Below are 15642 nucleotides of genomic sequence, written 5' to 3'. Positions count from 1 at the left end.
ATGTCAAAAGCTGGGTGAAAGTGTATATACACTTGTACCCTGATAATCTAACCACATTGTCACCCCACAGAACTATATGGATCATAATGTGTCTGCTTAGAGAGGCCCCTCCCACACCCTGGGATTTTTGCACTGTGCAGCATAGAGAATGATAAGAGCTAAAACAGCAATAAAATTGTAAAGTAAGGGGTTAAAATGATCTTTATTGTGTTAACATCACTAGGGGATTGAGATGTGAGGATGGAGGCCTTTAGTGTTTTTGTTTTTTTTATTCTAAAAGGCAGAGCTTTTTAATATTTCATATTATACACAGAAATGTGTGAGGGCTCATTATCTGCAGGAAGAATTGTGCCTCCTATAGGCACAATTTACTATACCATGTGATGTGTGTTATTATATCTAAAGTTGGAGTTATGGAATATTTTGATATTATTTACAAAAAATGTCTCTTCTTTCTCAGATGCTGGGGGAAAACAATCAATAACAGGTAAATATCTTAATAGGAGAAATGTCTATTAATGTTGAGATTTCAGGTTATGAAATAGGTGTATAGGTGTGAGCGTACCTAAAGCCAATAATCTCTATTACAATGGTTCAAAAAGTTCCGGAAAAGGCTGAGGTCTCTGCTGGTATCATGAGTGTCACTAGTCAAGATGTAGGTATATCTAGATAAGCCTAGAAACCAGAGCAAAGGTGTGTGAAACCAGAAAAACTTTCCAACCAGGTGAATATGGGAGGATGAGCACTCCTTTTCCCTCTCACCTCCACAGGGAGCCATGAGGGCATGCTGTAATAGGGGCAGGAAACAGACCTACTCTATATTTTGTGGTGCGGCCATTTTTCTTGGTCATGGAGTGTATATAATGTAAGTATAACGTTTATGTGCATGAGAGTGCAGGTAGGCATAAAATTCTCCCAATTGTAAATCAAATTGCTCGGGATTGTGTAATCTAGGAATTCCCTTTAAGCCCTTCACTCTCTGTGCTGTACGTGTACGCCACAGAGGTGCGGGAGGTGTATGAAGAGGGCTCATGGACTCAAACACCTACCACTTATTCCCAACGGTTGGTGCTAGTACTGATAGCGGGTATCAATCCTTCCGATGCTGGCAGCATGTAACAGACTGTTGTACATGGGCGTTTCCCTCCTGCATTCCGGTCGTTACTCCCCTGAACATCATCAAGGGGCAGCGATCAGTTTCCATGACAGCTTCGGGGAACCTGAGGTTGTCTGGTTTCTGCAGATTTGTTACAATGAGCCAGTATACAGTAGTATTGCAGTATATGGTAGGAACAATCAGACCATCTTGGGTTAATGTACCCTAGAGGGTTGACGAAATAATGAAAAAAAAGTCTAAAAAAACCTAAAAAATTCAAAACCTAAAAGTTCAAATTACCCCCCTGTACCTAGAACCAATATAAAACGTAACAGGTAAAAATCACGAACATGTTAGTTATCACCATGTCTCAAAATGCCCAATCTATCAAAATATAAAAACAGTTATTTCCAGCTTCCCAGTACATGGCATGGAATAACAAATAACTTGAATGAGAAGCTAATAAATAACTTGACTGCTTACTCCACCTAATTGTTGACCGGTGAGCCACGCCCCAGAACGCCCAAGGCGGGAGCAATGCACAGGTAAAATGTGGAAATTCCAGCTCAGCCTTCCAAAAGGTCTAAAGCAATTCTTTATTTGTGCATCAGCAAATATATCTTGGATAAAAGTACATGGTAAAGGAGCGATCATCGGGTTTCAGCTAACCAGCCTTAGTCATGATCCAACTAAGGCTCATGACTAAGGCTTGTTAGCCGAAACGTGTTTATTGCTCCTTTTCCATGTACTTTTATCCAAAGTATATTTGCTGATGCACAAATGAAGACCTTTTGGAACCCTGTAATAAAATGTAGAAATTCCAGCAAAGCCTTCACACAGCTTTGTACATGGAAAAATGAAAAAGTAATGGATTTTTGAAGTTGGAGAGCAGCAAATGAGAAAAAAAACCTGCATCCTTAACCCCTTAACGCTGAAGCCACTTTTCACCTTCCTGACACGGACCATTTTTTAAAATCTGACATGTGTCTATTTAAGTGGTTATAACTTTGGAACGCTTTAACATATCCAGTTGATTTTGAGATTGTTTTTTCGTGACACATTGTACTTCATGCTGGTTGAGAAATTTAATAAATATATTTAGTATTTATTTATGAAATAAATGGAAATTTGGCAAAAATTTTGAAAAAAACTATGTTTTCCAAATTCAAAATTTTCTACTTTTTGGAAAGTTGGTCATATCACTAAAATAACTTGATAACTAACATTTTCCATATGTCTGCTTTAACTTGGCATCATTTTTCAAACATCTTTTCCTTTATTTTGGATGTTAGGAGGCTTATAACTTTAGGTGCAATTTTTCAGATTTTCACGAAAATCATCAAAACCTACTTTTGGAGGGTCAATTTAGTTAGAAGTGACTTTATAAGGCCCACATGACAGAAACCCCCCACAAATGACACCATTTTAGAAACTACACCCCTCAAAATATTCAAAACAATCTTTGGGAATTTTGTTAACCCTTTGAGCGTTTCATGAGGGTGAAAGATAAATGAAAGTGAAATTAGAGAAATGTAATTTTATCTTACTATAGATTCATTGAACACTAAAATTTGCACCTTCACAATGGGTTAAAAAGGAAAATGCATTTTACAATGTTGAGGGCAATTCCTCTTGAGTATGCCAATACCCATTTTGTCACTGTACCCTGCTGTACGGGCACAGGGGGGCACTTGGAATGGAAAGAGCGTTGTTTCGTTTTTGCAGGGTAAATATGGCTGAAAAAGTTTACATGTGTCAGGATGCATTTGGAGAGCCATAGTGGTACCAAAACAGAGGAAAGCCCCAACATGAGACACCATTTTGGAAAGTACACCCCTTGGAGAGTTTAGCAACGTGTAATTTGTGTATTTTCCCCAACAGGTGTTTGATTCAATTAGGCCCCAAAAGGGAAAAAAGGTGAAAATTTTCTCAAAAAAGTCACTTTTACCCCAAATTTTTGTAAGCCACAAGGGATAAAAGATGAAACAACCCGATAAATGTGTAAAACTATTTCTCCTAAGCACAGAACTGCACCACGTTTGCATATAAAGTGTTGTATGATTGCAAAGTAGGGCTCAGAAGGGAAAGAGGGGCTTTGGCCTTTTAGAAGCCAGATTTGACAATCATCCTTTACATGTGTCAGGATGCATTTGGAGAGCCCTAGTGGTACCAAAACAGAGGGGAACCCCAACAAGTGTCACCATTTTGGAAAGTTCACCCTTTGGAGAATTCAGAAAGGTGTAATATGTGTATTTACCCCTACAGGTGTTTGCTTCAATTAGGTCCCTAAAAGGAAAAAGGTGAACATTTTCCCAAAAAAGTCACTTTTACGGCTAATTTTTGTATCCCATAAGGCATTAAAGATGAAACAACCCCAAAAAATGTGTACTAGCATTTCTCCCGAGTATAAAATTGCCCCACACATGCAAATAAAATGTTGTATGGGTACGCAGTGAAGCTCAGAAGGGAAAGAGGGGCGTTGGCCTTTTAGAAGCCAAATTTGACAGACATCCTTTACATATGTCAGGATGCATTTAGAGAGCCGTAGTGGTACCAAAACAGAGGGGAACCCCAACAAGTGTCACCATTTTGGAAAGCACACCCCTTAGAGAATTTAGCAAGGTGTAATATGTGTATTTGTCCGTAAAGGTGTTTGATTTAATTAGGACTTAAATAGATAAAAGGTGAACATTTTCTTATAAAGGTCATTTTACCCCTAATTTTTTATAGCCACAAGGGATAAAAATATGTAATAACCCCCCAAAATGTGTAAACCTATTTCTCTCGAGTGTAGAAGTACCCCACATGTGTATATAAAATGTTGTATGAGCGCACAGTAAAAGGAAAGGGGAATGTTTGCCTTTTAGAAGCCAAATTTGACAGAAATGTTTGACATGCATTTGGAGAACCCTAGTGGTATAAAACAGATAAGAATCCGAAAAGTGACCCTAATTTTTGAATGCACACCCCTTAGAGAATTTTGCAATGTGTAATATATGTATTTGCCCGTACAGGTGAATGATCCAATTAGGCCCGAATCATTAAAAAGGTGAAAATTTTCCTATAAATGTCACTTTACCCCTAATTTATGTAAGCCACAAGGGATAATATATTAAATAACCCCAATAAAGGTGTAAAACTATTTCTCCCGAGTGTAGAAGTACCCCACATGTGCATATAAAATGCTTTATGGGCGCACAGTAGAGGAAAAGAGGGAGGTTTGTCTTTTAGAGGCCAAATTTGTAAGAAATCCTTCACATGTGTCAGGATACATTTGGAGAGATGTAGTGGTACCAAAACAGAGGAAAACCCGAAAAGTGACCCTAATTGTTGAATGTACACCCCTTGGGGAATATAGCAAGGTGTAATATGTGGTGTAGTGTAATACACGTGGTGAAATGAGCATTTTGAACATATAGGTGGTTTCCAAATATGATGTGCAATGGAGTCCCGTTATGTGGCGCCCGTTATGAAATAATGGAGGAGTATAGGGAGCAACGGGACATAACAGTTGTTACAATTATTCATTTTACCTAAATTAATTCACAATAGGTTGGGCGTGAATTGTGAATGTCTAGTGTATAAGGAGGTAGAATATACCAGGGGACCAACTAAACTTTTGTCACTCTGGAGTTGTCGCAGGTCTCTTAGTAGTATGTAGTGTCCATCCTAACTTCTCTTTTGGAACAGACTCTTTATTGAGTCCTACCATTAGAAGCAGCAGAATTCACCGGGAAAATGCTGTCCTGGCAAAACACAGGAACATCTAAACCAGAGGTCCTGGGGCCCCGTCCTTCTTGTCCCAATATTAGTTTCCTAATATCTTCCTCTTGAAAACAGAGAAATGATACGACAGGACGTGCACATTGGAACAGCTCGTAGGAGTTGTACACCATAATCTGTACAATGTACACGGCCAGCGCTTTTGTACCATATCTTGGTTTTTCGTAGGGAAATTATCGCCAAGTGTTGCTCTTATTCACCCTAGCGATGCCCATTGTGACGAATATTGCTGCTTTTGGCTGGACCATATCGACCAGCAAAGAGCGGCAAACATGGACAGAGGGGGGCAACAAAACCCCTCTGGACCGCAAGGCAAAATTGGTGGCTGTCAGGAACAGCCGCCACCCTGCCCCGATCACCGTGTCTACAGACATAGTGACCGGTATTACTGACGTCATAAGTAAATTCGCTGCTATCGGCTCGTCTGAATTGATGAGCCAGTAGCAGCGATAATAAACTGGGGGTGTGTGGGGGGGACGTAACCCTTCTGGTCCATGGGGCAGGATGGATGGCTGTCAGGAACAGCCGCCGTCTTACCCCGATCAGTGAACAGCCGCCGTCTTACCCTGACGGGTGTTGGAAAGTCACTACCCGCTGCACCGTTCTATAACAACGCTCGTTGGGAATAGGCTATACAATCTTTATTTATTTTTTAAGCAATTTAGACAAATAAGGGCTTATTTTTTGCGAGACGAGATGCACTGTAAAAAAAACCTTAATTTTAGTGGGTTTTTAGCTTATTGAAGACATTTTATTAACTTTTTACGTGTGGAGGAAAATAAAATCATCAATTCTTGTTTGGGATTTTTAGCATTTTTTTTGGGGGGGTGTTCACTGTAGCATAACAATAATATATTATCTTTATTCTACGGATCACTACGATTACGGTGATACCTCATTTATATAGTTTTATTTATATTTGTCCAATTTTATTGAAAGAAAACTAGAATAGAAAAAATTGCATTTGTTTTAGTATTGCCATTTTTATAGTGGCATAATTATAGTATTTTTTGGTTTACGGAGCTGGTTGTAAGCTTATTTTTTGCGTGACAAGTTTCTCTTTTTATCGGTATCATTTTGGTGCTTGTAACTTTTTCGGATCACTTTTTAGAACATTTTTTGTAAAGCAATTTGACAAAAAGTTTTAATTTTTGGCAAGTTTTTGGTTTTTTTTTTTTACCACGTTCACCGAGCGGGTCCAATTATGATTAGGATTTATTGTACAGATTGTTACGGACGCGGCGATACCAAATAAGTGGGGGGTTTTCGTGATTTAGTGTTTTTTATACTTTATTACTTGTGTAAAGAGAAATGTGGTGTTTGGGGGGACTTTCACTTTCTTTTATTATTTATTTTTACTGTAAAAAACCTTTATTTATTTATTTTTCCTTTTTTTACAGTTAATGACATCTAAGCTTGAACAAGTGATCTTCTGATCACTTGTTCAAGCTTTTTTACAGGTTACACAGTGCAATACAGATGTATTGCACTGTGTAATGTAAGACACTGAGCAAGCTGCGCATGCCCAGTGTCTTACAGCCGGGTCCTGCCAGGAGGCACGGACCCGGCACCGAGAGGAGGATCGCGCAGCCCCGGGCACCGGCAGTCCCGGGGCTGCGATCGGAGGAGCGGACCCCCCCGGTAAGCGCCGCGGGGGGGTCCGATTTGCATTTAAATAACTTTAAATGCCTCTAACACACCGCGGTCAGCGCGACCGCGGCGTGTTAGGGGTTAACACCCGCGATCGGAGAAATCTCCGATCGCGGGTGTTAGAGGCGGGTGTCAGCTATAACATATAGCCGACACCCGCAGCTTCTGGCCCCGGCTCCGTTCAGGAGCCGGGGCCAGAAGCTTGACGTAATAGTACTGCATTTTGCGGGAACGCACCTCCCGCGATGCAATACTATTACGTCAGATGTCGGGAAGGGGTTAAGGGGTTAGATAAGTTGACTTTGGTTTGCAATTTGGGCACTCAGTCTCTAAAAGGTTCGCCACCACTGCCCTGGACTTTGAGCAAAAATCACTCCTTTAACTATGTGGATTTGACACAGATTTCTTGCTATCAACTTTAGCAACAAAAAACTATTGAAATTAGGGGGAAATTGCAGAACCCCAAAAACTGACACCCTGGACTTTGAGCAAAAATCACTCCATCGGCTACTGAGTACAAGCAGCTAGACGCTAGAGACAGCACACGCAGTGTGAAATGACGGGATTGCAAATGGCCGTCTGTTTTTATAGGGCTGTGACATCACATAAGCCTGCTGGTCACTGATTGGCTTACATGTCTGCACATGTGATCGAGATTGTTCCTTTTCTCTTACCAGAGTTCTCTGCCCCATGTAAAATGTTCTCACGGCCATTTTGCTAATAAAGGGGGAAAAAAATGTATTCCCTCTAATCACCGTAAACCTTGGATTCGTGCCAAACCAAAGTTTTCCAGAAATTCTAGACAAATTCCACTTCGTTAGAATCAATTTGCCCATCTTTAGTTATTATATTTTAATATATAAATATATTTTAACTGTTTATTTATATGGCTTCTAATTTTTTTTTGAACCCCCCTAAGGTACTTTAGCCATAAGTTGTCTGATTGATCCTACCATATACTGCCATACTACGGTATGGCAGTATATGGAGATTTTCCTCCTCATTCATTATATTATGCATATTATACATTATAATAAATAGGTTACATCTAGACAGCCTTGGGTTTTTGAAAGGCCCAAGGGTGTCATGGAAACTGATGGCCACCCCCCGATTACATCACATGGAGCGACGATCTTCATCTTTTTGAAACCACCGGCAACTTTGCCGCCGGCGATGGATGGGTTAGCACCCGAGATCGGTGTTACCGTTAAGTGTTTGCTGCAAACACTTACCAGCTAAGGACATGGCTCAGCCCGTGACCCCTCTCCAAGCACCCTCTCCAAGTACGGCGCACGTCGGGAAGGGGTCAATCAGTTTTCCATCAGAGTTTTATTCAGTGAGTCAATTTTTCATAAGTGTTTTTCACTAGTTTTTACTTCGTTTTTAACCCACGTAAAAAAAAAAAAAAATTATATAGCAACAGATCATTGAGGAATGTATTACATTAACTGTAACTGAGTTTAATGTGTCTTTTTTTGTGTCCTCATAGACTTGTATTGGACATTTTTTATCTGTGTGCATGGAAGAAACACATTTAGAACAAAACCGAATTTTAGAAAAATGGCCCACATTAATTAATTAGGTTGTGGCAGAATTATGGCGTATACTGCTTATGATTATATGTGTAAACTGGTAGCACATGTATTTATGAAGTGTTTCCGCCAGTTTTGTGTCGTGCCTGCATTGTGCACAACGCAACACAATACTGTGTACACCACAACACTGCCCAAACCGCCTGTATTATAATCCACAACTGCTGACCACTGCCTTTCAGCTTTGCCATTTCTCCTGCTCGCACACTGATCGCTGAAGCAGGATACTAATGATGATACTAATTTCACCTAACTTTATACAGTACTACGTTGCAGTTCCAAGAAGAGCACTAATTACACTTATGTATTCAAATGGTGAAAATTAGTACTACAATATCTTGCAAAACCTGAGCATTTCTGAGCATTACCAGACATTTCAGCTATAACCTATATACTATGTTGCAGTACCAGTGACCTCCCAAAATTCACCTCCCCTCCCTTTGGACTAGAGAAGATTATTGTGTCCAGTAGGTGGCATTGTTGCTCAGTGATGCTACTTCCTGCTAGGACTATGTGGAGGAACTGGACAAAGAGAAGGAGGAGAAGTGGGTAATCTTCAGCCCTCCATCCTGCCTGGAAATGTACAAGGGGTTACTCTTATACCTGCATGCCACGTACAATATACAGGCAGCTGTATTCCATCAATATTCACCCTCATAGCCACCCAGTATTTCCCATGTAGCCACCTCCTGTACCCCCCTTTCTCCATGCCAACAGCTAATTGTCCCTCCCAGAGAGCCACAGCCCATATGATGCCAACCTCCGTGGTCTCCCTTCATCTATATTAAAACGTTAGCTTTGATTCCCCACATTATATGTAATCTTCCTCTCAACCTTCCACTCTTACCGCTATCACATGTCATATCACTATTCTTATGGCCGTAACACAGCCTGCACATTTTGTTTTTACCTTACCTAAACTAAAACCCCTGACTGTGGGCTACTGTAATGGCACTGTATGGCAATGTAATGAAATTTTCTACAGTGGGGGCTATATTGGCTACTGTTGGGGCTCTTAGACTATGTGGGTTTTATTTTTTTCCCAAATTTTTTTGAAACAGGGGTTTGCTTAACAATAGACAGATGATAGCACTTGTACCGATGTAAAACCAGGAAATTCTTTTATCCTAGTTCTGGAACCTTCATATACAGTGGGTACAGAACGTATTCAGGCCCCTTTAATTTTTTTTTTTTTTGCTCATTAATGTGCACTCTTCCCCCATTATGACAGAGAAAAACAGAAATGTAGATGTTTTTGCTAATTCATTAAACAGGAAAAATTGAAAGCTCCCACAGTGATAAGTATTCAGCCCCTGGTGATAAGTATTCAGCCCCCGGTGATAAGTATTCAGCCCCTGGTGATGAGTATTCAGCCCCTGGTGATGAGTATTCAGTCCCTGGTGATGAGTATTCATCCCCTGGTGATAAGTATTCGGCCCATGGTGATAAGTATTCGGCCCATGGTGATAAGTATTCAGCCCCAGGTGATAAGTATCCAGACCCTGGTGATAACTATTCAGCCCCAGGTGATAAGTATTCAGTCCCAGATGATAAGTATTCAGCCCCCAGTGATGAGTATTCAGCCCCTGGTGATAAGTATTCAGCCCCTGGTGATGAGTATTCAGCCCCTGGTGATGAGTATTCAGCCTCTGGTGATAAGTATTCAGCCCCCAGTGATGAGTATTCAGCCCCCAGTGATGAGTATTCAGCCCCTGGTGATAAGTATTCAGCCCCTGGTGATGAGTATTCAGCCCCTGGTGATGAGTATTCAGCCTCTGGTGATAAGTATTCAGCCCCTGGTGATGAGTATTCAGCCCCTGGTGATGAGTATTCAGCCCCTGGTGATAAGTATTCAGCCCCCGGTGATGTGTATTCAGCCCCTGGTGATGAGTATTCAGCCTCTGGTGATAAGTATTCAGCCCCTGGTGATGAGTATTCAGCCCCTGGTGATGAGTATTCAGCCCCTGGTGATGAGTATCTAGCCCCCGGTGATGAGTATTCAGCCCCTGGTGATAAGTATTCAGCCTTTGGTGATGAGTATTCAGCCACTGGTGATGAGTATTCAGCCCCTGGTGATGAGTATTCAGCCCCTGGTGATGAGTATCTAGCCCCCGGTGATGAGTATTCAGCCCCTGGTGATAAGTATTCAGCCTTTGGTGATAAGTATTCAGCCCCTGGTGATGAGTATTCAGCCCCTGGTGATGAATATTCAGCCCCTGGAGATAAGTATTTAGCCCCTGGTGATGTGTATTCAGCCCCCACTGATAAGTATTCAGCCCCTGTTGATGAGTATTCAGCCTCTGGTGATAAGTATTCAGCCCCTGGTGATGAGTATTCAGCCCCTGGTGATGAGTATTCAGCCCCCGGTGATGAGTACTCAGCCCCCGGTGATGAGTATTCAGCCCCCGGTGATAAGTATTCAGTCCCTGGTGATGAGTATTCAGCCCCTGGTGATAAGTATTCAGCCCCTGGTGATAAGTATTCAGCCTCTGGTGATAAGTATTCAGCCCCTGGTGATGAGTATTCAGCCCCTGGTGATGAGTATTCAGCCTTTGGTGATGAGTATTCAGCCCCCGGTGATGAGTATTCAGCCCCCGGTGATGAATATTCAGCCCCTGGTGATGAGTATTCAGCCCCTGGTCATAAGTATTCAGCCCCTGGTGATGTGTATTCAGCCCCCGCTGATAAGTATTCAGCCCCTGGTGATGAATATTCAGCCCCTGGAGATAAGTATTTAGCCCCTGGTGATGTGTATTCAGCCCCCACTGATAAGTATTCAGCCCCTGTTGATGAGTATTCAGCCTCTGGTGATAAGTATTCAGCCCCTGGTGATGAGTATTCAGCCCCTGGTGATAAGTATTCAGCCCCTGGTGATAAGTATTCAGCCCCTGGTGATGTGTATTCAGCCCCCGCTGATAAGTATTCAGCCCCTGGTGATGAGTATTCAGCCCCTGGTGATGAGTATTCAGTCCCTGGTGATGAGTATTCAGCCCCTGGTGATGAGTATTCAGCCCCTGATGATGAGTATTCAGCCCCTGGTGATGAGTATTCAGCCCCTGGAGATGAGTATTCAGCCCCTGGTGATAAGTATTTTGCCCCTGGTGATGTGTATTCAGCCCCTGGTGATAAGTATTCAGCCTCTGGTGATAAGTATTCAGCCCCTGGTGATGAGTATTCAGCCCATGGTGATGAGTATTCAGCCCCCGGTGATGAGTATTCAGCCCCCGGTGATGAGTATTCAGCCCCTGGTGATAAGTATTCAGCCTCTGGTGATAAGTAGTCAGCCCCTGGTGATGAGTATTCAGCCCCTGGTGATGAGTATTCAGCCCCCGGTGATGAGTATTCATCCCCTGGTGATAAGTATTCGGCCCATGGTGATAAGTATTCAGCACCTGGTGATGAGTATCCAGACCCTGGTGATAACTATTCAGCCCCAGGTGATAAGTATTCAGCCCCAGATGATAAGTATTCAGCCCCAGGTGATAAGTATTCAGCCCCCAGTGATGAGTATTCAGCCCCTGGTGATAAGTATTCAGCCCCTGGTGATGAGTATTCAGCCCCTGGTGATGAGTATTCAGCCCCTGGTGATAAGTATTTTGCCCCTGGTGATGTGTATTCAGCCCCTGGTGATAAGTATTCAGCCTCTGGTGATAAGTATTCAGCCCCTGGTGATGAGTATTCAGCCCATGGTGATGAGTATTCAGCCCCCGGTGATGAGTATTCAGCCCCCGGTGATGAGTATTCAGCCCCTGGTGATAAGTATTCAGCCTCTGGTGATAAGTATTCAGCCCCTGGTGATGAGTATTCAGCCCCTGGTGATGAGTATTCAGCCCCCGGTGATGAATATTCAGCCCCTGGTGATGAGTATTCAGCCCCTGGTCATAAGTATTCAGCCCCTGGTGATGTGTATTCAGCCCCCGCTGATAAGTATTCAGCCCCTGGTGATGAATATTCAGCCCCTGGAGATAAGTATTTAGCCCCTGGTGATGTGTATTCAGCCCCCACTGATAAGTATTCAGCCCCTGTTGATGAGTATTCAGCCTCTGGTGATAAGTATTCAGCCCCTGGTGATGAGTATTCAGCCCCTGGTGATAAGTATTCAGCCCCTGGTGATAAGTATTCAGCCCCTGGTGATGTGTATTCAGCCCCCGCTGATAAGTATTCAGCCCCTGGTGATGAATATTCAGCCCCTGGAGATAAGTATTCAGCCCCTGGTGATAAGTATTCAGCCTCTGGTGATAAGTATTCAGCCCCTGGTGATGAGTATTCAGCCCCTGGTGATGAGTATTCAGCCCCCGGTGATGAGTATTCATCCCCTGGTGATAAGTATTCGGCCCACGGTGATAAGTATTCAGCACCTGGTGATGAGTATCCAGACCCTGGTGATAACTATTCAGCCCCAGATGATAAGTATTCAGCCCCAGGTGATAAGTATTCAGCCCCCAGTGATGAGTATTCAGCCCCTGGTGATAAGTATTCAGCCCCTGGTGATAAGTATTCAGCCCCCGGTGATGTGTATTCAGCCCCTGGTGATGAGTATTCAGCCTCTGGTGATAAGTATTCAGCCCCTGGTGATGAGTATTCAGCCCCTGGTGATGAGTATTCAGCCCCTGGTGATGAGTATCTAGCCCCCGGTGATGAGTATTCAGCCCCTGGTGATAAGTATTCAGCCTTTGGTGATGAGTATTCAGCCACTGGTGATGAGTATTCAGCCCCTGGTGATGAGTATTCAGCCCCTGGTGATGAGTATCTAGCCCCCGGTGATGAGTATTCAGCCCCTGGTGATAAGTATTCAGCCTTTGGTGATAAGTATTCAGCCCCTGGTGATGAGTATTCAGCCCCTGGTGATGAATATTCAGCCCCTGGAGATAAGTATTTAGCCCCTGGTGATGTGTATTCAGCCCCCACTGATAAGAATTCAGCCCCTGTTGATGAGTATTCAGCCTCTGGTGATAAGTATTCAGCCCCTGGTGATGAGTATTCAGCCCCTGGTGATGAGTATTCAGCCCCCGGTGATGAGTACTCAGCCCCCGGTGATGAGTATTCAGCCCCCGGTGATAAGTATTCAGTCCCTGGTGATGAGTATTCAGCCCCTGGTGATGAGTATTCAGCCCCTGGTGATAAGTATTCAGCCTCTGGTGATAAGTATTCAGCCCCTGGTGATGAGTATTCAGCCCCTGGTGATGAGTATTCAGCCTTTGGTGATGAGTATTCAGCCCCCGGTGATGAGTATTCAGCCCCCGGTGATGAATATTCAGCCCCTGGTGATGAGTATTCAGCCCCTGGTCATAAGTATTCAGCCCCTGGTGATGTGTATTCAGCCCCCGCTGATAAGTATTCAGCCCCTGGTGATGAATATTCAGCCCCTGGAGATAAGTATTTAGCCCCTGGTGATGTGTATTCAGCCCCCACTGATAAGTATTCAGCCCCTGTTGATGAGTATTCAGCCTCTGGTGATAAGTATTCAGCCCCTGGTGATGAGTATTCAGCCCCTGATGATAAGTATTCAGCCCCTGGTGATAAGTATTCAGCCCCTGGTGATGTGTATTCAGCCCCCGCTGATAAGTATTCAGCCCCTGGTGATGAGTATTCAGCCCCTGGTGATGAGTATTCAGTCCCTGGTGATGAGTATTCAGCCCCTGGTGATGAGTATTCAGCCCCTGATGATGAGTATTCAGCCCCTGGTGATGAGTATTCAGCCCCTGGAGATGAGTATTCAGCCCCTGGTGATAAGTATTTTGCCCCTGGTGATGTGTATTCAGCCCCTGGTGATAAGTATTCAGCCTCTGGTGATAAGTATTCAGCCCCTGGTGATGAGTATTCAGCCCATGGTGATGAGTATTCAGCCCCCGGTGATGAGTATTCAGCCCCCGGTGATGAGTATTCAGCCCCTGGTGATAAGTATTCAGCCTCTGGTGATAAGTAGTCAGCCCCTGGTGATGAGTATTCAGCCCCTGGTGATGAGTATTCAGCCCCCGGTGATGAGTATTCATCCCCTGGTGATAAGTATTCGGCCCATGGTGATAAGTATTCAGCACCTGGTGATGAGTATCCAGACCCTGGTGATAACTATTCAGCCCCAGGTGATAAGTATTCAGCCCCAGATGATAAGTATTCAGCCCCAGGTGATAAGTATTCAGCCCCCAGTGATGAGTATTCAGCCCCTGGTGATAAGTATTCAGCCCCTGGTGATGAGTATTCAGCCCCTGGTGATGAGTATTCAGCCCCTGGTGATAAGTATTTTGCCCCTGGTGATGTGTATTCAGCCCCTGGTGATAAGTATTCAGCCTCTGGTGATAAGTATTCAGCCCCTGGTGATGAGTATTCAGCCCATGGTGATGAGTATTCAGCCCCCGGTGATGAGTATTCAGCCCCCGGTGATGAGTATTCAGCCCCTGGTGATAAGTATTCAGCCTCTGGTGATAAGTATTCAGCCCCTGGTGATGAGTATTCAGCCCCTGGTGATGAGTATTCAGCCCCCGGTGATGAATATTCAGCCCCTGGTGATGAGTATTCAGCCCCTGGTCATAAGTATTCAGCCCCTGGTGATGTGTATTCAGCCCCCGCTGATAAGTATTCAGCCCCTGGTGATGAATATTCAGCCCCTGGAGATAAGTATTTAGCCCCTGGTGATGTGTATTCAGCCCCCACTGATAAGTATTCAGCCCCTGTTGATGAGTATTCAGCCTCTGGTGATAAGTATTCAGCCCCTGGTGATGAGTATTCAGCCCCTGGTGATAAGTATTCAGCCCCTGGTGATAAGTATTCAGCCCCTGGTGATGTGTATTCAGCCCCCGCTGATAAGTATTCAGCCCCTGGTGATGAATATTCAGCCCCTGGAGATAAGTATTCAGCCCCTGGTGATAAGTATTCAGCCTCTGGTGATAAGTATTCAGCCCCTGGTGATGAGTATTCAGCCCCTGGTGATGAGTATTCAGCCCCCGGTGATGAGTATTCATCCCCTGGTGATAAGTATTCGGCCCATGGTGATAAGTATTCAGCACCTGGTGATGAGTATCCAGACCCTGGTGATAACTATTCAGCCCCAGGTGATAAGTATTCAGCCCCAGATGATAAGTATTCAGCCCCAGGTGATAAGTATTCAGCCCCCAGTGATGAGTATTCAGCCCCTGGTGATAAGTATTCAGCCCCTGGTGATGAGTATTCAGCCCCTGGTGATGAGTATTCAGCCTCTGGTGATAAGTATTCAGCCCCTGTTGATGAGTATTCAGCCCCTGGTGATGAGTATTCAGCCCCTGGTGATAAGTATTTAGCCCCCGGTGATGAGTATTCAGCCCCTGGTGATGAGTATTCAGCCTCTGGTGATAAGTATTCAGCCCGTGGTGATGAGTATTCAGCCCCTGGTGATGAGTATTCAGCCCCTGGTGATGAGTATCTAGCCCCCGGTGATGAGTATTCAGCCCCTGGTGATATGTATTCAGCCTTTGGTGATAAGTATTCAGCCCCTGGTGATGAGTATTCAGCCCCTGGTGATGAGTATTCAGCCCCTGGTGATGAGAA

The 15642-nt window shown here is 43.9% G+C and overlaps 1 long non-coding RNA gene across 1 annotated transcript in view; it reads left to right on the top strand.

Annotated features, from left to right (window-relative positions):
- The first annotated feature begins 449 nt into the window (after positions 1-449).
- Positions 450-15642, top strand: part of LOC140065584 (uncharacterized) — a 121174-nt gene continuing 105981 nt past the window's right edge. Inside the window, exon 1 of the long non-coding RNA XR_011847963.1 lies at positions 450-487. This is a non-coding gene — a long non-coding RNA (uncharacterized lncRNA). The remainder of the gene's footprint in view (positions 488-15642) is intronic.

Source organism: Engystomops pustulosus, chromosome 6 (assembly GCF_040894005.1).
Source record: "Engystomops pustulosus chromosome 6, aEngPut4.maternal, whole genome shotgun sequence".
NCBI lineage: Eukaryota > Metazoa > Chordata > Amphibia > Anura > Leptodactylidae > Engystomops > Engystomops pustulosus.
The sequence above is the reverse complement of the archived record's forward strand: the minus strand, read 5'-3'. Positions and strand labels throughout refer to the sequence as shown.